The sequence below is a fragment of the Lasioglossum baleicum genome, chromosome 8, assembly GCF_051020765.1.
Source record: "Lasioglossum baleicum chromosome 8, iyLasBale1, whole genome shotgun sequence".
Classification (NCBI taxonomy): domain Eukaryota; kingdom Metazoa; phylum Arthropoda; class Insecta; order Hymenoptera; family Halictidae; genus Lasioglossum; species Lasioglossum baleicum.
In genome coordinates, this window is record NC_134936.1 from 4,542,232 (window position 1) to 4,564,786 (window position 22,555).

Sequence of the window (22,555 nt, forward strand, 5' to 3'; positions counted from 1 at the left end):
CCCCGTGTTTGTATTATCGAGAAATGAGAAGGCGAGTCCCGCACCCTTGCAATAATGGAAAAAGGTGTCTGTACCCCCTTAAGTATTTACAGGGCTAACAGCCGAGCCACGCTAAGCCGCACGACACGTGGTCTACCCGGGATAAAACGGTCGCTCGCGGATTCGGTTTTCAGAAATGATCGCGAACGACAAACGAGATGAGGGTGCCAAACACAGTAGGGTGTCATGCGATAACCTGAAATAGCTCACGAACATGTACAGGGTCCTACGTGGGCTAAGGGACAGGGCATTCCCCGCGGCGCGCCACGCACAGTGGTCCCAAATCCCGAAAACACGGCCAAAACCTCAAAAATGAACTTCCTCCTAGAAGTTTGTAATTCTAGGGTTGGGTAAAGTGATGTTATGACCACTGAATGTCACCAAGGAAGAAGGTAAAAAGTTTATGGTACAGTTCTGCAGTCAGTTCAAAGTTAGCCTTTGTTTGATGAGCATTTGTCGCGCGCATTAGTGGGAAATTGAACGCCCCCTTCTAAAGTGCATAACTTTCAAAACAGTGCATCAATTTCAATTCTACAAAATGGATGCTGTTCCTAGAAGTAACTAGAATGTTTGCCTGTTTTTGTATTTCAAAAATTGTTAGTCATTACGTTACACGATGGCAATATTCTTTTGAGAACGTAGAAGGTAAAACTTGATGCGCGTATTGTAGAAACGTAGACATAAGTTAATAGTCCCACGTTGTCCAACCAAAACTCCTTTTCTCGCTTGTTGCTAATACATTTATCTTTCAAAATTTATAAAAACCAACCTCCAATAGTCTCCTGTTTGCTCATACGAGGGTAAACTTTGTTTCATTTCTATGGATTTTAAAATGCGATTTTACAACTTTTAGTAATGAAAAATGATTCGGATGATTAGATCTTATGTACATAATTTACAATTATACTAATTCTTGATATACAAAGTGCAATTTTGTTTATCATTTATACATTTTTAGCTATCAACCTCTCAAAACACATTTAATGCGAATTGTTGTCTAAATTTTAATCGGCCATTTTGTTTTTCAAATTTTCGACTTCATATTCGTAATCAGTGACCCCAAAGACCCCAAAAAGATCATTTTCCAAGCAGACCTAACAATTTTTCAATGTATATGTCCGCCATATTGGATCCGCCATTTTGTTTTTTGGAATTTAAACTTCATATTCGTAATCAGCGACCCCGAAAACCCCCGAGTACGAATTTTTCGGTGCATTCAAGTACGTTTAGAGGTTTAGGCCGGTTTTTCGTGATTTGGGACCACTTTGCGGTGCGGCGCTCAGTGATCCCAAATTCCCAAAAGCTGGCCAAAACCTCTAAACGTACTTCAATTCACCAAAAATTCGTATCCCATGGTTTTCAGGATCACTGATTACAAATCTGAACTCAAAATTTGAAAGAAATGGCGGATTCTATATGGCGAACGCATACGTTAAAAAATTGTTAGTTCTGTTCAAAAATTGGCATTGCGAGGTGTATCGTACGTATTGTGACAGCAAAGCACAAGAACCGATTGGGAAAATTGACCAAATCCGGTGCCACCACTCCTTCCAAATTCTGAAGGAGGACGGCCAACTGTATTCCTATGTTGATCACTGTCTGCAGGTATGCGGAATGCAACAGAACCAATAAGCCACGTAGCAAACTTCATAAAAAAATTATCTTCCGTTCTGTTTGAACTTTGCCATTTTGTCATTTTAGAAAATAATTTCTCTAATGCAGTCTTCGTTTCAGAATTAATGTCAATTAATCTCCCGTGCTGTTCAAATATCTAATTCTGAAGTCGTTCAGATATTACACTGGCATTATTATTTAAGTAATGTTTAATAAATTGAAAAATTTGTTTCCTCGTAAATCGAATTTCGCTATCTCGAGACCCTGAAAGTAAATAACAGAAATAAATAATTAAAACATATTGTCTAAAGTTGAATTTAATGTTAAAAAGTTAATTAATTACTTCCAAGAAATAATTTACTTATTGTTAGAGCTATATCTGTCCCTTGAAGGTCGTTTTCTCTTTAGCTCTCTTATTGAGACGTTCATATCTCGGTAACAAATTTACTAAAAATAATGTTATTATAGTGTTTTGAAAATATCTGAATATGAGCTACAAGAATATGAAAAAATAACGTTTTTTTCGAAAATTGACTCGTGACCTCCGCAGGACATTTCAAGGTCACTATAAGGTCAAACAAATACCATCGTCAAATGTGTTCCTTCAAACCATAAAATTTTTATTTGAAACATTTTTTAGTATCATTCATACTTTCCGAGATACATTGGTGAAAGCTAATAAAATGCTTAAAACTATACAAAATGGCTTTACGTGAGAACGGGAAAGAATGGGCAGTAATTTTTCTAGATATTGCAAGATAATAGTATAAACTGCAAGTTATACGACAGGAACTATTAGGAGTTTCAACTTACAGTCAGCGGCAATAATATTATAAGTGGACGCCCTTAAAAATCGCATAACTTTTTAGAAATTGGTCCAAAGGGTTTGAATTTTTAAAAAATATTAGACCGGCTAGTTCGCTGGAGAATAAGTAAACAAAAATTTATTACGATTGCAATTGGTAGGAATTATACAAAATTTAAGAGCTTAAGAGACTTCGATGAAATTTTCAGTATGCATATAAGTTACCGAGATCTATAAAACGCATTTTTCAAATTATCGTTACAGGCCCAGATAAAAAAGTTGACAAAACATCATTTTTTAAAATTTTGTATAATTCCTACCAATTGCAATCGTAATAAATTTTTGTTTACTTATTCTCTAGCGAACTAGCCGGTCTAAAATCTTAAAATAATTCAAGTCCTTTGGACCAATTTCTAAAAAGTTATGCGATTTTTAAGAGTGTCCACTTATTATTGCCGTTGACTGTATCTCTACGTCTATAAAATGTATGCGTCAAATTTTACGTTCCCCTTCCGTGTAACTATTAACCGGGTAACATTAACAATTCAGCAGTAAAATCGATTGAACTTACCTCCACAAACTTTATCCATTATGTAGTATAAAAATCACTAGCTTCCAATATAGCTTACACACTTTGCACTTACACTTCGTACCTACGCTCGCGCTCGTGAAAAACGCCTGTCTAACGAACGCGACGTTTCGATTACGACTGCAACTTAGGCAAAAAAATGCAAGCATTTGCTCGTTTACCCAATTACGGAGTCACTATTAGAGTACTCATCCCAATGGGTAAAAAGGTCCTAGCTCATAATTCATTTTTTGGGTTTTGGCCAGCTTTTGGGCGTTTGGGACCACTGTGCGGCGCAGCGGGAAGGTTTCTGGCAGGAACATAGTACCAGAAGAACCGGCAATACATACTTCGTGGAAACCGGGAGCAGTCAAATTTAAGCCGGGGCGATTACAATAACAAGGCAGCAGGTATTCGGTATTTCTCGTATTTCTAAGCGTTCGCGACGAGCCCAGCGGTTACAAGATTGTCGCGTAATTTACAACAGCCTTTACGGCACTATAGTACAGTCAACGAAAAGTTGTAGAGGTAAATGGAAGGAAAAGAATTTTTAACTTTGGGTCTTTGTTTGGACTAGTTAGGAGGTAAACGTACTAAAAGTCCCTACTCCTAGGAGGTGAGCGGGCTGCAGGGGGGCACGTGGAAGGTCTCCTTTTTTGGTTTTCCGCTTATATCTTGGAAATTATGTGTCCTAGTGATAAGACCATTCTATATAAAATTAAAGCAGACAAAATGTGCCATAAGATTGACTCCACTCAGTTTTTCGCTATCTCGCATAGTTTCCGAGATATCCGCGCTCAAATTTCACTAATTGTGTTGAAGAGTTAGCTAGTCAAATAAGGCAAAAAACGTGAGGCAAAAATTTCTTTTTCACAATTAGAGAACTTTGAGCGCGGATATCTCGGAAACTGTGCGAGATAGCGACAAACTGAATAGAATCAATCTTATGGCACATATTGTCAGCTTTAATTTTGTATTGAATGGTCTTATCGCTAGGACGCATAGTTTCCGAGATATCCGCGCTCAAAGTTCACTAATTGTGAAAAAGAACTCTTCAGCACAATTAATGAACTTTGAGCGCGGATATCTCGGAAACTGTGCGAGATAGCGAAAAACTGAATCAAATCAATCTTGTGGCACATTTTGTCAGCTCTAATTTTGTATAGAGTGGTCTTATCGCTAGAACGCATAGTTTCCGAGATATAAGCAGAAAACCGAAAAAGGAGACCTTCCACGTGCCCCCCTGCAGCCCGCTCACCTAGGCTCAACTAGGAGTGGGGACTTTTAGTATGTTTACCTCCTAACTAGTCCAAACAAAGACCCAAAGTTAAAAATTGTGTTCCTTCCATTTCCCTCTACACCCTCCTTATGAGCATTCATTGACTGGACTACTAGTCGGCCGCGCTGCAATGGAATACGCGATTCTAACATTTGACTGGTCGAAGGAACGAAGCGGCACAAAGAAAAGCGAAACGGGCACGTCGCGACGTGGTCCGGATCGAAGAAGTTGGTGTCATTTAGCTAAAAAGTCAACTTTCTCATATCGATTTCTAACAAATTTGTATTGCTTCCTAAATGTCTATCAACCTTGAAAATGAAAAAATTAATTCGGTTTACCAAGAATTGTAATTAGGACGAATACTTAAAGCGTAGACATTTAGAGACAGTACTTTTCACTAAGAAAATTGCTTCTCTTCTTCGAGGTGCCCTGTTCACATCACTTAATATTTCTTATTTTTTTTTTGTTTACAATGAAGAGCACTCTTTTGTGATACAAAATTAACATCGACACTAAAAGTTATTGTTCACAATATGTTAAAAGTTAATACTCAATGAAATAAAAAAATTGGCCAAATTTTTTACATTTGACAAGGAATATCTACAGGGTCTCAAAAAGTCACGGTTTATAACAAATTGGATCATTTTCAGTATTCTTTCCCGTATATAATCGTGCAAAAATCTTGTCCTACCTCGTCCTACCTTGCAAGTTATCAACGTTCAAAGCTGTCAATGTTACTTCGCGACGCGTTTCGCTTGCGTAAAACAGGCTCGTATGACTGATCAAATGTTCCAAATATGAACGTTTCTGCAATAACACATTATAAGAGATAAATAGAGTATATATATATATACATATAGAGGGTGTCCCACCCGATTTCGACATCTTGATTTTCTCGCTATTGTTACTCGTAGCAAAAAATGTTTCAGCAGAGGCTCGAACGGTATCGAGTGGAGCATATTTTGATGTTAGTAGCTTTTTTGTAGGTGGACGCGTAAAGGACACATGAAGGTCAACTTCATTTTTTCTTAATGGAATGAGGTATTTTTTAATACATCAATCGATGCAGCTGGACATTCGTTATAAAAAAGTACTAACCATCAGGAGACTAAATATCAGGAGATATTTCAATTTAAATAACTCTAAAATAGCATTACTGTGGTACTAACAATAAGACGTTAGTGTTTACTTACTTGTGTAACGTCTTATTGTTAGTACGATAGTAATGCTATTTTAGAGTTATTTGAATTGAAATATCTCCTGAACTACTAACTTTTCGACATACATAGGTTAGTACTTTTTATAACGAATGTCCAGCTGCATCGATTGATGTATTAAAAAATATCTCATTCCATTTAAAAAAAACAAAGTTGACCTTTATATGACCTTTACGCGTCCAGTTACGAAAATATGCTCCACTCGATACCGTTCGAGCTTCTGGCGAAACATTTTTTGCTACGAGTAACAATAGCGAGAAAATCAAGATGTCGAAATCGGGTGGGACACCCTGTATAAATTGACTTCGACAGTCACTTCTATTTAGATTGAAATTATTGTTAACATCTGACCCGTACATGTCACAATTAAGAATAACATGTAAAAGAAATCCTAAAATACTGAATCCTGAGGCAGTAGGATTATTAATTAACTAATACAATCGGTCATCACACATCATCACGAAAGACAAATTATGGTATGTTTATTTTATTAGCTTACTTTTTTATTTGTGGTAATATTGACTGAATATAATGTTAGTACTATTTTAGTCGCAATATGTATTTAAAATATTCCTTCTTTTTACACAGGAAAGCATTCTTTTATGTGTTAAAGATTAAGACCAACACTAAAAATTATTGTTCATAACAAGTAAAAAAAGGTTGAAAAACTATATTTGAATAATTCATTTTTTAATAAAAACTATCAATGAAAAGTTATTAAAAATTATTGTTTAACAAATGCAAAAAATATTTAATTCTCTCTAGTTAAGAATTACTATTTTTTAAATATTTTTGGTGAAAATTTCATTACGATATCTCTAATAGTTCAAAAGTTATAACAAAATGACACCAACTTCTTCGATCCGGACCACTGTGCGTCGCGGCGTTCCACGGGGGAACGTCTCGAGGTTCGCGGTACTCCGGCAACGCACGCGGTCTTGTTATGTCACGACGCGAAAACAGAACCCGCCAAACGCTCCCGGACAACACGAATTGGTCACAAAATAAAATATCATGGCCTGACCAGCACTTACCAAACGGCAACGATGGGCGATCCTTGGTTTCGGCAGTTGCAAAACTACTTTGGTTGTTACGCAATGGTATAACGTCTAATTACGGCTACAGCCAACGACACAGTGACCCAAAGTCGGTTCTCTCGGGAACGCAGAAGCGAGGCATCCCCCTACTCCCTCAACTATTTCCTCCGGCGCGACGCTCGGGCCTATCGGGTATGTTTTCGCGGCGGGGACTAATCCCCTGTTACCGGCAAAACGAAGATTTTCCTGCGCTGATCCTCATTGGCCCCGCTGTCTCTCGTGACGGGGTTGACGTGAACCGTTCCGGCAGTGGACCTTCAATTCTTTATCCGGGCGAAGCGGTGACGGGATCGAGAGGATGATCTTCTCCCATCCACATTCCCTCGTCGACGCCTCCAGGTTCGCTAACCCGGGCTTAGTCCTCCCCTGGGTGTTTCGGCCAGTGTGTCCAGACGGGATACGTTTTTTCGCGCATGCGCGGCGTTTTCAGCCTCAGTAAAGTACGATTCTCGAGGAAATGTGGCACCTTTAGCGCCATGCAGAATTTTAGTATTCTCCATGGAGCCTCTACTACATGTTTGGTTCTTTAACTTTTGCACTCCTAAGTCGTCCATTTGGACCACTGTGCGCCCCGTCAATTATACCGGTACATTCCCGCCGATATATGTAACTGCCTCATGGCTCTGCTACATCATCGCTTCATCATAGATACGTTACTGTTTTGGACGCGCATGCGCGAAAAAACGTATCCCGTCTAGGCACACTGGTTTCGGCACGAGCTATGGTCCGGGGTAGGCTCTCCGAGCTCCTCCTCTCAAGGAATCTGCGCAAACCTACGGCAGGAAACAGGATCCAGGCCCCTCCTTGGGGTCCGGCTACGGCCCTGAAACTTCTGTTCGAATAAAGACGTTTTACTCACTGTGACTGTAAGGACAAAGATACAGCGAGGGGTTAATCTCATATTGGGAAAAGAATTCCGCAGTAAAACGTGCACCCGCAGTAATAGGTACATTTTTCGTATTGTATTTGATTTGTAGATTACAAATGAGCCAGATCAACAGTAACAACTGCGCAGTCCGGACTTCTTACTCGATCTTATTCAACAAACACGGAGAACATGTTACAGGATTCGGTCGTGTTCGATTAGGCGTGTTCCTCCTGCTTTGCATTGTCATTGGGTTCATGTGGAAGGAGCGACATTGTTAGCATTACCGAATTCCCCTTATTATTTCTCTCGAAGCTCTCATATGATAATACTGTATGATAATGCATACCGTGGTCGTCTTAAGTTGTTGTGGTCCGAATTCGTTGTCGGTCAAAATCGTTGTCGATCAAATTCGTTGTCGGTCTACTTCGTTCGTCATTAGTATTGTAGCGCATTACAAACCAATTGCGCCTGCAGTTAATTCTATTTGTTATCGATTCGAGAACGATCGAACGGCATAATTGACCTGCAACTACGTTTCGAAAATGTTAACGTCCATGGAAACTGCGAAACTCCTCATCCACCTTTGATTATCGCCTCCTTGCGCTGGTTGCTCAATCGGCGTGTAAATTGGGCACAGCATTTAAGATGCAATGTGTAGGGTAAAATGTACTATTGCTAGCACTGCAGTAGTTATTGGCACTTTTGATTTAAACGGCAGATATTAAGAATTCCCTGGTATAGAAAATCATTTTATATTGCTTCTTATTTATATTTCGGAGCAACGTTTTCACAACAGAGTTCCACATATGACTGTTAGCAACGCCGGTACATCCAGTAAGACCGATGGATGACCACAGTGCAGTGTAAATAGTGTTTTATTAAAATTTTCGTTACGAATAAGTATACTTTTTCGCTTTGTAACTTCATTTCGAACTGTACTACGGATATAACAAGTGCGTATATGTTTAATTATAAAACAAATAGCCTGTTTAACGTTTACTTCTCACTGTGCCAATGACTATACTATTTGTCTTACGATTGTTATTCACTGAATACATTTTATAATAACAGATTTATGGCTCGTAAAACTGTTGGATTTCGCTGAAAAATCTCTATTAACTGATAATAATAGCAAGTTAAGCTTGCTTAAACATTTCAAAAAAAGATAAAAAGATTTTTACTACGATTTTGCCTTAGGATGCCCCAATCATTGTACAGTTTACCCTATTTAGAATAAAAACGGTAGGGTAAAGATATTACGTACACGCGTACATGTGTTTCCAGGTACTTAATGTTTCCTTAGCCTATAATAGAATTATAAATAATAGATAATTTTCGAGTTTTATCAAGTTATTCACATACACACGCACACACACATACAATTATTTTTCGATCAAAGATAACTACCATAATTATATAATATATATTAGAGATTTCGAATTTAAAAATTTGCTTCACTATGTCGAAATCGGGCAAAAAGGTTGTAATGACAAGAAATAGATATTTGATTATGGAGATATTCACTTTTTATTTGAAGTAGGTGATGCAGCTACTTGCGATGCTCGTAATAAAGAGGTACATATGAAGTCTATGTAGTAATAAATGTATATGTAGATTGTATTTTACATTGTCAGTGTTATTTTAATTGTATGTCGTCGTTCTTTATCAATCTTTAGATCTCGATTAAATGTGATCGAAAGTCACAATTAAAACAGCGTACAAATACTGCTATGACAAGTACATACACTGTGTACAGTATACTGTGTACAATAAATATGTAACAGTGTAAAAGAATCGTGTAGCAAGAGGTTAATTATAATTATCACAGTTGAGCATTTGTCTGATTCATCTTTTTATTGCAATACTATGTATATGCTGCAAGCTGCCATAAAATTGGCGTAATATTATTGAGAATAATGGTAAACGTTTCATTAAGAATAACGGCGAATAGACTGCAGATGTTTATGCAAAATAAAAATTGTCTGCATCGATTGCAAGAAATAGAAACTAAATTGAATGTTATTTCTTCCCGTAATGATTTTAAAAAATACAGGAGAAATTATATACTGACCTCTACAATTTTTAAAATTTCTTAACAATTTTAAGTTTCAAATACTCAATTTTGTTATAAATGCATAAAGATCCGCAGTCTAATGATGAAATTGTGAACTGTAGTAATTTATTTACACAACTATTTCTTTATCCAATATATTTTCTCAATAAGAAAGTGCAACTACAATAACAGATTTTAAGGAGTAGATTCTTTTTACTATGTTGCTAGCCGCGTTGACCTGGGTCAGCGTTATTGTGACGTCTGTATTTTTAACAATTTTAACCCTTCCGACCCGACAGGTACGCCGTCTGTCCCCTGGCACGGCCGGCGCACAGTGGAACGAATGGCCATTCTAGGTGGAAAAAAATCCTCCGCATCAGGTGCGGCTAGTGATGTCAACGTATGTGGTGTCATCAATGTATGCAATCCGGAGTCTATTTAAAATCTTTAACATGTGAATAATAAAGACAGGATACCATATTTTATTTATATTAATTAAAATATTGAAAAAGATTGTATATTCTTGATAAAGATTCTAAAATTAAAATAATATCTGGTTTCGATTCTCATCGAGAAACTGACTTCTTTGCTCGAACAGTTGCCTTCAGGTTAATGCAAAGTTCCTCGCAAAGGACGAATCCGGAGTCTATTTAAAATCTTTAACATTGTGAATAATAAAGACAGGATACCACATTTTATTTGTATTAATTAAAATATTGAAAAAGATTGTATTCTTGATAAAGATTCTAAAATTAAAATAATATCTGGTTTCGATTCCCATCGGGAAACTGATTCTTTTCTCGAACAATTGCCTTCAGATTAATGCAAAGTACCTCGCAGACGAATGTGTGACAGGTTATCGTTCGACAATTAAATCTACATACAATTTATGCACAGATTTGAAATGCATTTGCCGGTAGTGGTTTTACGCGAGGGACGAATCATTCTCCATGCGATTATGCAAACAGTGCGCGTGTTATAAATTATAATAAGGTAACCAACCTGTGTGCTACATATGTATAAAAGTGAGTGAAAGAGGTCGAGTGCAAGAGAGGAAAATGGTGTGGATGAAGGTCGATTCATACATTTGCGTTCCGAACATCCATCAAAATATTCTAAAACAGGTTTAAGCGACACTATCGTTCCGATAGCAAATTAATTTATACTTTTTAGTCCGTTTTGTAAGCGTGGTATTTTTTAAAAATTTATTTTTGTTTTAATAGTTATTTTTTGATTTTTAGTCTTGTGTGTGTGAAATTTTACATACGATTTTAAACATTTTGATGAGATTATAAAATATATTGCGACCACGTCATATCGAAAACAAACGCCGCACAGTGGAGTATTTGGCCCGAAAAGCTGGCCAAAACTATTGCAACGTTATTTATGGTCTCATGGTCATAATATTATACAGGCTGTCCCAAAACCCCTTCGACTCCGGGAAATGGGAGGTTCCTTAGGTCATTTGAAGCAACATTTTCCTTTGCACCAATGTCAGCCGGGGCTTTGTTTAGGAGTTATTAACGAAAAACACGGACCAATCAGAGCGCGACCTAGACGCGCGATGGCACGTTCAGTCCAGCGCGCCGGGAGACGAGCGTGGTGTAACGCCGCGATGCCGTAACGAACAAGAGTTTCTCGAGATTATGTGAATCCTCCCCGATTTGGATGAGCTTTGGATATGTTGTCAAGACCATGATTCTGAACAACATTTCCCTTTACAGTTTTTGTCGACCGGCTTTAGTTTACGCGGTAAATGTAAAAACTTGTAATTGTAAATCGATCGATTGTACTATCTTTTAACCGATTTGGATGAGCTTTGGATATGTTGTCAAGACCATGATTCTGAACAACATTTCCCTTTACAGTTTTTGTCGGCCGGCTTTAGTTTACGCGATAAATGTAAAAACTTGTAATTGTAAATCGATCGATTGTACTATCTTTTACCCGATTTGGATGAGCTTTGGATATGTTGTCAAGACCATGATTCTGAACAACATTTCCTTTAGACTTTTTGACGGTCGGAAGAACTTTACTTGTCAATTCATATGGGTGAATCTCTTTACCCGACTTACGGCAACTTTACCCGAACGAGAGAAGAAGCAGAAACTGATTGTATTGAAAACTCACTTATTCAGCCGTAAATCCATTTGCTGCTTCGAAATGTGTGTCACTGGGTCACTCGGTGACGAACTGTACAGATGTCTTCAGGTATACGACAGTACCGAAAGCTAAGGGACGTACGGCCAGGTCGACGAACTGCACAGCCGGTGGTAGAAGGCCTAAGGGATGCGCGGTCAAGTCGACGATCCAGAATTTCACTTTCACTTTCGAATCGATAAATAATTCGTATGTTTATTTCACACAGATGCCTTGAAATTTTTCCACACTCACAATCACTGTTCACATTTGTCAACACATAGTTATGCACTAATAATAATTGCCATATCCCTTGTCCTGCTGCACAAATCACAACAATCAGGTAATGCAATCACTAGACTGCGGATTTCATGCATTTGTAGCAAACATGAGTAGGTGCATTTTAAGACACTAGAGAGATTTAAATAATTTTAAAACACCAATGTATTATTTTCAACTTCTTAAAATGATCACAGTAAGAATCAAATATCTGTCTGGCTCCTGACCCTTGTAATAGCGGCAGCCAACTTTCATTTTACATAAAGATGCGCAGTCTAGTGATTAGATTAAATAATCGTTTAATTAGTTTAAGCAATTATTATTAGTGCATAACTATGTGAGTGTGGAAAAATTTCAAGGCATCTGTGTGAAATAAACATACGAATTATTTATCGTTTCGAAAGTGAAAGTGAAATTCTGGATCGTCGACTTGACCGCGCATCCCTTAGGCCTTTTACCACCGGCTGTGCAGTTCGTCGACCTGGCCGTACGTCCCTTAGCTTTCGGTACTGTCGTATACCTGAAGACATCTGTGCAGTTCGTCACCGAGTGACCCAGTGACACACATTTCGAAGCAGCAAATGGATTTACGGCTGAATAAATGAGTTTTTAATACAATCAGTTTCTGCTTCTTCCCTCGTTCGGGTAAAGTTGCCGTAAGTCGGGTAAAGAGATCCACCCATATGAATTGACAAGTAAAGTTCTTCCGACCGTCAAAAAGTCTAAAGGAAATGTTGTTCAGAATCATGGTCTTGACAACATATCCAAAGCTCATCCAAATCGGGGAGGATTCACATAATCTCGAGAAACTCTTGTTCGTTACGGCATCGCGGCGTTACACCACGCTCGTCTCCCGGCGCGCTGGACTGAACGTGCCATCGCGCGTCTAGGTCGCGCTCTGATTGGTCCGTGTTTTTCGTTAATAACTCCTAAACAAAGCCCCGGCTGACATTGGTGCAAAGGAAAATGTTGCTTCAAATGACCTAAGGAACCTCCCATTTCCCGGATTCGAAGGGGTTTTGGGACACCCTGTATATCGTTGAATTCGTCTTAAAATCAGCTACAACATTATGAAATAAAAAATACATTTTAACATTTAAAAAATCAAAGTGACCTTGATTAATTGTTATAAAAAAAATATTTTCAAAATTTTATACATCGAAGTTTGTAGATGTTGGAACACTGTTCAACTTTTGTTCGAACCATTTTTTAAAACAAAATTATTTTATTTGGTTTTAATACGCTAACAGCTCTTACGAATAAAATAATGCCATTATATACTGCAATTCAAAAAAATGTGTAGGATAGAAACTTTGCAAACAAATTTATAATTCTATATAAATATATTTTTGTTTTTATTATTTCATTTTAACATATTACATTCATTCTGACTCATCTATTTCTGAATCGTCTTCTATGTCTCTACTACTTGTATTAAATTCTTGTTGCTCTGAAATTAAAAGTTGTAATGTTTCGGGTGAAAACGCAACATAAACTATAGTAAACTTATATATGTGTATTTTGGCATTGCTTCTTTGCTATCAATTGGTTTATATTTGCAGATATAGACGACACAGCAACTCACACAGGAATTTTTCTAAATTCATGTAATTTTAATAGAAATTATATATGTCAACATTTTGAAATTTATTTATTATTTATATAATTTTTGAAAGTCAAAATGTAATAAAATCTTTAAAGGGCCGCACGAGAAAGTGCGGCGGGCCGCGACGCTCGCACGTGAAGAGGCCCGTCACTTGGGTTGCTCATCCTTAGTCTACATTGTATCGAGAGTTGCCACAAAAACCGTTTGGAAATTCGCAGTGGCGCGAAGGGGCAACCAATTTTTTCATGTAATAAACTAGAAACCTTGGCGCGTCTAATGACACCAAAACAAGCACTTGGACGCACTTGGAAGCATACTAAAATTGCATTTGAATTCTAATGTACATCACTGAATTATTGGTCAGTTTTTAACAGCACTAATCTCAAAAACGCAAGCAAAAAAGCGCATAATTTTTAAATGAAAGTAAAGTACATACTTTCCTAAAAAACATCTGTAAAGGGAAAAGTTGGCATTCACTTCTTTGCGGTGTAGAAAAATCATTAACGAGCGCACAGTAATACAGAGACTAGTTGAGAGAAACAGGACTACGAAAACTCTCCATCTTTGATGAAGTATAACACTTCATGAGGGAATAAAATTTAAAAAAAGGTATTGCAATATCATTCTATATATATTTAACTATCTCAAAATGCAAAAATTGTATATTGTAGACAAAATTTTTTAATTGACTTTTGGCCAGCTTTTCGGGCCAAATACTCCACTGTGCGCCGTGGTAAAATGTCAAAAATAAAGGTTCGACGGAGAATCTCGGTACAACGGTTCTTTCGCTTGGTAAACAAACATTATATGCAATATAATAGTACGTACAGCTTGTCAAATCTAGCTGTGCGGTTGACCAAAACATAGGAATAGGCAAACAAATACAAAGATTTCCCCTTGCGGGGGACATTCAGCCGCACAGCTAGATTTGACAAGCTGTAGTAACTTCGTAATCACCGCACGGAGCTCGATCGCACACTGAGCTCTTTCGGTGCGAAGCGGGTCAGTGGAGTGGGGATCAGTGATGGTAGGTAAGGCGCTTTTTTCGCACATGCGCGACTATTCTAACCTCAGACGGCCTCAGTCATGTACGAAGATCGGGTACCTTGGCCGCCCCGCTAATTTTTGGCCCCTGCCGTAGGACGCCGCCGAGGCCGCCACAGTTCCCCACAAACTTCGGATGTAGATACGGTCCCGACGAAACTCGCGCATGCGCGAAAAAAGCGCCTTACCTACCATCACCGGTGGGGATGAGTCAGAGTGGGAACGCGTAGTGGAGTAGAGAGTACTACCGACAATCGCGCGGGGAGGTGTAACGGTTAAATTTAATAGTTTATATCTCCTCAACACATAGGCTTTTTAAAAAAAATTTTCAAATATTGCATTGTCATCCAGTTCTGAGCTATGTTTAAAATTTCAAGTCTCTAGCTCATCGGGAAGTTAGTTTAAAATCAATTGCAAAAGTACTGAACAGACAAACAAACAAACAAACAGACAGACAAGAAGAAAAAGGTTTTTATAGGCTCCACAACTCCTTAGGTAAACTATCGGTAGCTCTCCTTTACAACATCATGGAAATAGGTAACGTGCCTGCCATTTGGTAAATTCTTCTTAATAAATAATGATTTAAAATAATTATTAGAAACTATATTAGACATATCTTTGTTCTGCAAATGTTTCCACTGGTTCACGTGTAAAAAAATGTTTAAAAATATATATTTAAAACAAAATTTTTAAAACCACACTTATTATCACGTTTGCTGACGTGTTGCCATAGGTTATAAGCATAGTTAATAAGAGTAGGATATTGTAACCGTAATTATTAAGAATATTCATTAGTTATAAGTAGTCATACTTCGCTCCGTTCATCAGATCCGATTCTCACCTCATACCATACACCCATTCTTATCTTAACCCTTGTATAATAATCATATCTTAATGTATTCCCCGTAGCAATATCACGTAGCATTCACCGTAATCATTAATCGCGCATCTCATAACATCCGTAGCGTTATGTCTAACGAGACATTGCGTAGAAGATAAGACACCTATGTATTCGACCTCACGATCCTAAAAGAGTTCAGTTAATTCAGTTCAATTCGGACAGCCAGTCTGTCACATTCGTTCAAGACTCCAGCGAGGCTCGTCGCCTCCTGGATGTCCCGGTCCGGACTCCGACGAGTCCTCGCTCTCATCCGTCTTTGAGCGGTCCTGTTATATCACGCGCTTCTAATTCATTGTAATTCCAATTCATACGTTACAAATAAGTAGTATATATAGGCGGGTTCTAAGCCACTTTTCACTTCACGGGAGAGCGGTACCGCCACTTCACGGGAGAGCGGTACCGCCGAGCGGTATTGCACGAGCATATATTACGTCATATTTTTAATGGAATTATTGCATCATGTTTTTGGGGGAGGGGGAGGGGGGGAAATACAGCCCATATCTTGAAAGATGGGGGAGGGGGGGGGCAGTTTCCAGGTATTGCATTCAAGACCAGTTTCCTGGTATTGCCTGGTGAGGGGGAGGGGGAGGGGTGATCCCTGGGAACGTGTCCGAACGTGTTTATGTTTTCACGTCTCTACATGCAAGACTGTTTATGTCTGTCATCGCCATCCAGCTATCGTAAAACATTCATTTGAACGGAGTTCAATGAACGTCTTGTTTAATTTCATAAATATATACAACGGTCCCCTCTGAAAGATTTATGTAAGGGGGCCAGTCAATAATTTTTCTCAACATCGATTTGTCGAGGACCAACGGTTTTTCTCACGTGCGGAGATTTCGATGAACGTATAATCTCAGAAGTTCAATGAACGTCTTGTTTAATTTCATAAATATATACAACGGTCCCCTCTGAAAGATTTATGTAAGGGGACCATACAGCCAGTCAATAATTTTTCTTAACATCGATTTGTCGAGGACCAACGGTTTTTCTCACGTGCGGAGATTTCGATGAACGTATAATCTCAGGAGTTCGTCTTGTTTAATTTCGTAAATATACAACGGTCCCCTCTGAAAGATCTTCTTATGGATGTAATGCAAGATGTAAGAGGACCGTGTCACTGTTTCTGTCTGCCATCGCCATACAGCCAGCTATCGTAAACATTCATTAAAAGTAGCATTTCAAATAATTTCATACATCTTTTTATCGTAGTTGGTTGGGGATGGTAAGAATGAATGAACAGGACGCGATGGAACGCGAAGTCTTCGCAAACGTTCCATTAATGATTAACTGCTGGAGCTTCGAAATGAAATACGGAATCAAAACTGTATGAATACTGAAAAAATGTAAACTGAGTTTCTCTTGAGATATATTTCTGTCAATTCTTCATCTCCGCTCTCTGTCTCTATCTCCCTGGTTATTACAATTTATGGATAGACCGTATGGTGATTATTAACTTCATCAATCGATTGAATCAGTCTTCGATTTTTCGATGATTTCTTCTTTTAATCATACACATTAATCAATCTTGACTAAAATTTTAATCGATTAATGCCCAACTCTGGGGTATTTGGCCGAAAATCTAGAAAGAAGTCAATTTCTAAATTTTTCCGTTTGTCATGGAATTTTTTCTATCCAACGTAGCTAAAGGTCGCTTGTAGTATACTTCATTGAAAGCCAAGAGATTTTACGCCACGCTTTCTGAAACAGCATCCGCTCATTGGCAATTTTCAAGGGTTTTGAGGAAAATTGTGTAAATTCTTGTATTACAGAAGTTTTTCAGTTAGGTGTACAGAGCACTTTCGCACAGATTTCATTTTGTTATCATTTAAATTAGTATAGTTATTAATATTTGTGAACATAATCAATCATGCTGTAAATTTTTTACGATTATAAAGTTTATCGACGATTTTGTTATCGAGCGGAGATTTCGACGAACGTCTAATCTCACGAGTTCGATGAACGTCTTGTTTAATTTCGTAAATATACAACGGTCCCCTCTGAAAGATCTTCTTATCGATGTAATGCAAGATGTAAGAGGACCGTGTCGCTGTTTCTGTCTGCCATCGCCATACAGTCAGCTATCGTAAACGCTCATTAAGAGTAGCATTTCAAATCATTTCTTCCATCTTTTTATTGTAGTTGGTGGGGATGGTAAGAATGAATGAACAGGACGCGATGGAACGCGAAGTCTTCGTGAACGTTCCATCGTTGCAAGCGTTTGTCATGTTGAGATTCAAAGATCAACCATTTTTCCATACGTGACGGTTTTCGCGTACTGCCCGTTGGACTTGTTGCGTGTGTGTGGAATATTATATGGAGATATTTTTTACATTAGTGGGTAGGGGTATCCATTATAAATTGCTCGTAACAGTCGTCGTATGAAGTTATACCATAAGAAAAAACGTCGACAATCAGGATCGCTATACGAAGTTACATCGCGTGTGTGTTTTTATCATCCGACCAGCCAACTTCGCGCATCCCCCTTTCTTCAACGGTAAGTACAATAAAAAAAAATTAATAAACGATGTAAAATCTAGTGGAAAAAATTGTGGAAAAAAAATTTATATGCAAAGAGTTAGCCATGTGATCGATGTTTGTCATGACGGCTCGTTCGAACTCTTCGAATTTCGCTTGGGGAAGAACGTTGTTTATCCGACGCTGACAAAAAGTCTGCATGGTATGTCAGTAATTTCATACACGGGATTCCATTTAAAGATTTCGGCTATGAAAAATATCAACAGCACGATATATTCGAAGTAATTCAAAATTTTGTGCGCGATTATGCGAATCCTGTCGTAGCGTACAAAGGTGGATGTTTCGAGAGAGAGACATCCTTCGAAAAATGAAAATAAACTCGATAAATTTGGAAGATTTCAACTGTCCGAAATACGATGTACTAGTTCGCGATCCCGTGTATGAAATTGCTGATGACGAACCGTGTCGACTTCACTGTTGGCAACCGACAAAAAACGTCACATACCATTGCAGTCTGCGCGAAGTGCGAACATTTCGAGCATGGGTTAACAATTATAAAAACACGTAAAGTATCAGTTATAAAGACGCGACTTTGAATTTTTTCCACGTCAAAACCACAAACACCTCTTTTTACGTTTTTTTTATTTTTTTCACACAGTGTTTCACAATGATTGCGAAATTGGAGATTGATTCTGGGCGAAGCGCGGTATGGACGTCTGAGGATTCGTCAAAGAATCGTCGCTCGAAGGTAAATAAATTTTCAAAGAAAAAATATCCCAAAGTATATAACATGATATATAACTGTCTATCTGTCTGTTCGCAGGAAACAAAAATAATGAAGACAAATGACAAGAAATTCGCTGCAATAATTATATTTTAATTATTTTTTAATACTTGTATATTTGTATAATTAAAGAGTAGATAAGAGTAACTTTTCACTAATGTAAAAAATATCTCGCTGTATAGGGAGGGGGCGATATTATTACTGTAATTGTTTTCTTTTTAATAAATACGAGTTAATTGTATGAGTAGGAGGACGAGGCGGAGGAGGAGGAGGATTCGTTTTAAATAAAAAATAAGATCTTTCTTATAATTTTTTTATTTGATAAATTATGAAACAGCTAACGAATGAACAGTGCGAGGCACTTATCAACGCAGCGCATTGCAACATTTGTGAAAAACCATGTGAGGAAAAGGATATACGGGTGCGCGATCATTGTCATCTAACAGGACGATATAGAGGCCCCACGCATCAAGATTGCAATTTAAATTACAAAAATTCGTTTTGCATTCCCATAGTTTTCCACAATTTATCCGGGTACGATTCACATTTCATTATCGAAGAAATAGCTAATGCGTTTGAAGGTAGTGTCAACGTATTACCAATAACTAAAGAAAAGTATATTTCATTTACAAAAATGTTGAAGATTAGCAATCAGATTCGCGTAATTGTATTAAATTACGATTCATCGATTCGTACAAAAATGTTTGAACACAAGTCTCGACAAATTAGCATCTTTCCTCGACACAAACAAATTGACAATTTTACGCGTTCCGAATTTCAAAATCTTTCCATAGAAAATTTCATGTTGTTGACGCGAAAGGGTGTCTCTTTCCATACGAATATCTCGATTGCGTAGATAAATTAGACGATCTTTGTTTGCGAGTCATTTTACAGTTCGTTGACAGGCGAAACCGTATCCGAACGTGATTATTAGACTGCGGATCTTTATGAAAAATAAAAATTGTCTTCATAAATTGCACAACATAGGAGCCAAATAGAAATATAATTTTTTCTCTAATGATATTAATTAGCTGAAACGAGTACATTGATATTTTTAAATCCTGTTAACCTGTCCACTGCTTTAAATTGCACATACTCATTTTTGCCATAAATGTATAAAATCCGCAGTCTAGTGATTATGTGCATGCCGAGAATGTGTGGAAGCGTTTCAACACAAAAACTTTGGGTGAATACAGCGATCTGTATTTGAAAGCTGATGTTTTGTTACTGGCTGATGTTTTTGAAAATTTTCATAAAAACTTGCATTAAGAGCTACAGTTTAGATCCACCATATTATTACACTTTACCAGGTTTCACGTGGGATGCTATGCTAAAACATATAAAATTAGGTTTGAATTATTAACACAGTGGGCCGGATCGAGAAATTTAGTGACATTTCACGAAAGAGTCGACTCTCTCTCTCTCTCTCTCTCTCTCTCTCTCTTTCTCATATCGATTTCTAATAAATTTATATTGCCTCCTAAATGTCCATCAACATCGAAGCTGAAAAAATTAATGTTCGTTCACAAAAACTGTAGTTAATATAAATTCACAAAGATAGACATTTTGGGATGCAGTATTTTTCAGCCAAAAAATTGCTTCTTTTCATCGAGGTGTCCTGATTACCCTATTTAATATTTATTCTGGGTCTTTTGTGTAAATGAAAAACAGTCCTTTGCGGTAACAATTAACGCCGTTAGTTGAGGATGGTTGCTCGCAATGTATTAAAAATTAATATTTAATGAAATGAATAAAATCTATATACTTTCTTAGAATTTGCAAGGTGTATTTTTTCATTAGACCTTCCTCTACATATCCCCACAAAAAAATCATATCCGAACCGATCCGATCTTGGAAATTATGATTGTTTAAAGTTATCGGGGACGTCTCACCTGACGCATAGCAACTCACATACATTAAATACCATCCAAATATGAATATTTTTGCAATTGCATTAAAAGTTCGTACCTACCTAAAACAAGTATGTAATTTTTAACAATAATATAGTTAATCTATTAATTTTATTGTTAAAAACATAACGAACGGTAATAATATAACTGGACTAAGAGTTTCATAGTTTTCCTTAGTGAGTATCACTGTTTTTGGGTAAGTATATCTGTCAATTTATCTATGCAGATAAAGCAGTATGTTAATTAGATTACATTTTATATCTGACAATATTTGTTGAATATAATAATTTTAATCTCAGTTTTTATGCATGCAGATATCCAGAAGCTGCAGATTTAATAATTAATTAAACTAAACAAATGGACCAAAAGTTTACCTGTGAACATCAATTTAGAAACGTTTTGCTAAGATTAATTGGCTTATCTTTTATATTTGTTATATTTTTGTTCATATTTTCATCTTTTATAAACACATTACACATACATGAAATAATACGAAATAACAAAGGTTGTAATATATAGAATGAACATGATCTTAAAACAATTAAATTGAAAAAATTATTTATAATTATTATAAAAAATATCTTTTGACACGCTTGTGAGGCGTTTTTACCTCCTCGAATTTATATTTTACGTATTCTATAAAACATTACATGTATGAAATGTAAATATAAAATACATGTTTAGTAAGAGTAAAAAATAGTTTGGGAGATTATACTTAAACAATTTTATTTTAATACAAAAAATCAATGAAAATTAATTAACAATTATTGTTTAACAAAATAGAAAAAATTTTATTTGTTAACAGTTAAGATTGACTATTTTTTAAATGAATTTTAGTGCAAATTTCATCCCGATATCTCTTATGGTTCTAGAGTTATAACAAAATGTCACTAAATTTCTCGATCCAGCCCACTGTGAGTCACCATGACTCCGCGAATACATAGGATTAAATACCCTGTTTAGAACAAATGCCACTAACGTTCTTGAAAAGAAATTTTGTACAAATTGATGAACAACGCGGTATTCGGTAAAACTATGGAAAAATGTTCGGAATCATGTAGACGTAAACCTCGTGACACGTTGGGGATGGGCTACATGGTGCAGAGGCAATGATCGCGAAACCAAATTTTCCATAAACGCTATGCATTTTCCGAAAACTTTTTTTCAAGAAACCAATCTATGTGGATATGTGCATATTAGATATATCCAAAACCTGCTTGTACGGATTTGATCATGAGTACATGGTTCCTCGATATGGTAAAACCTGTAAGGTAATGTACACAGACACCGACAGCATAATTTATCATATTATGTGTGAGGTCATTTATGAAACCATGAGACGCGATATTAACTGTTTCGACACAAGTGATTATCGATAGAGAATAGGTATAATTTCCTACTTGTAAATAAAAAGGTTCCCGGCTTGATGAAAGACGAGAACAATGGAATGATAATGATGAAATTTGTCGGACTGAGAGCAAAAATGTACACATTGCGTGTAGATGGAAAATCTGATACAAAAAAAAGCAAAAGGTGTAAAGTCTAACGTTGTAAGGACAACAATATCGTTTGATGATTACATGGGATGTTTGCAAGATGAAATTGCTATGAGTCGTACACAGACATCCATACGATCGAAATTGCACAAAGTGTTCGACGATCGGCTGGAGAACTTCGGAATAAGCTTCCAGGACAATATTAAGAAATTACGTGTAAAAGAAACGCGTCGACCAATCTTGAGAGAGAGATCCATGTATATGATGTTCAACCGTCATATTGCATACTGTACATGCGCTATAGCTGTACCTGTACATGCGCTATACCTGTACCTGTACCTGTCTGTAGCTGTTCCCGTACCTGTCTGTAGCTGTTCC

At 37.1% G+C, this 22,555-nt stretch overlaps 1 protein-coding gene and 1 long non-coding RNA gene across 2 annotated transcripts in view; one reads left to right on the forward strand and one right to left on the reverse strand.

The window, feature by feature from the left end:
* Nucleotides 1-22,555, reverse strand: part of LOC143211107 (acyl-CoA Delta-9 desaturase-like) — a 256,986-nt gene that overhangs the window by 18,133 nt on the left and 216,298 nt on the right. The gene's annotated exons all lie outside the window — the stretch shown is intronic.
* On the forward strand, nucleotides 16,099-21,336 carry LOC143211304 (uncharacterized). Its single transcript, XR_013009429.1, has 3 exons — nucleotides 16,099-18,006; nucleotides 18,646-18,735; nucleotides 18,811-21,336. It is a non-coding gene; the product is annotated as an uncharacterized LOC143211304 (long non-coding RNA).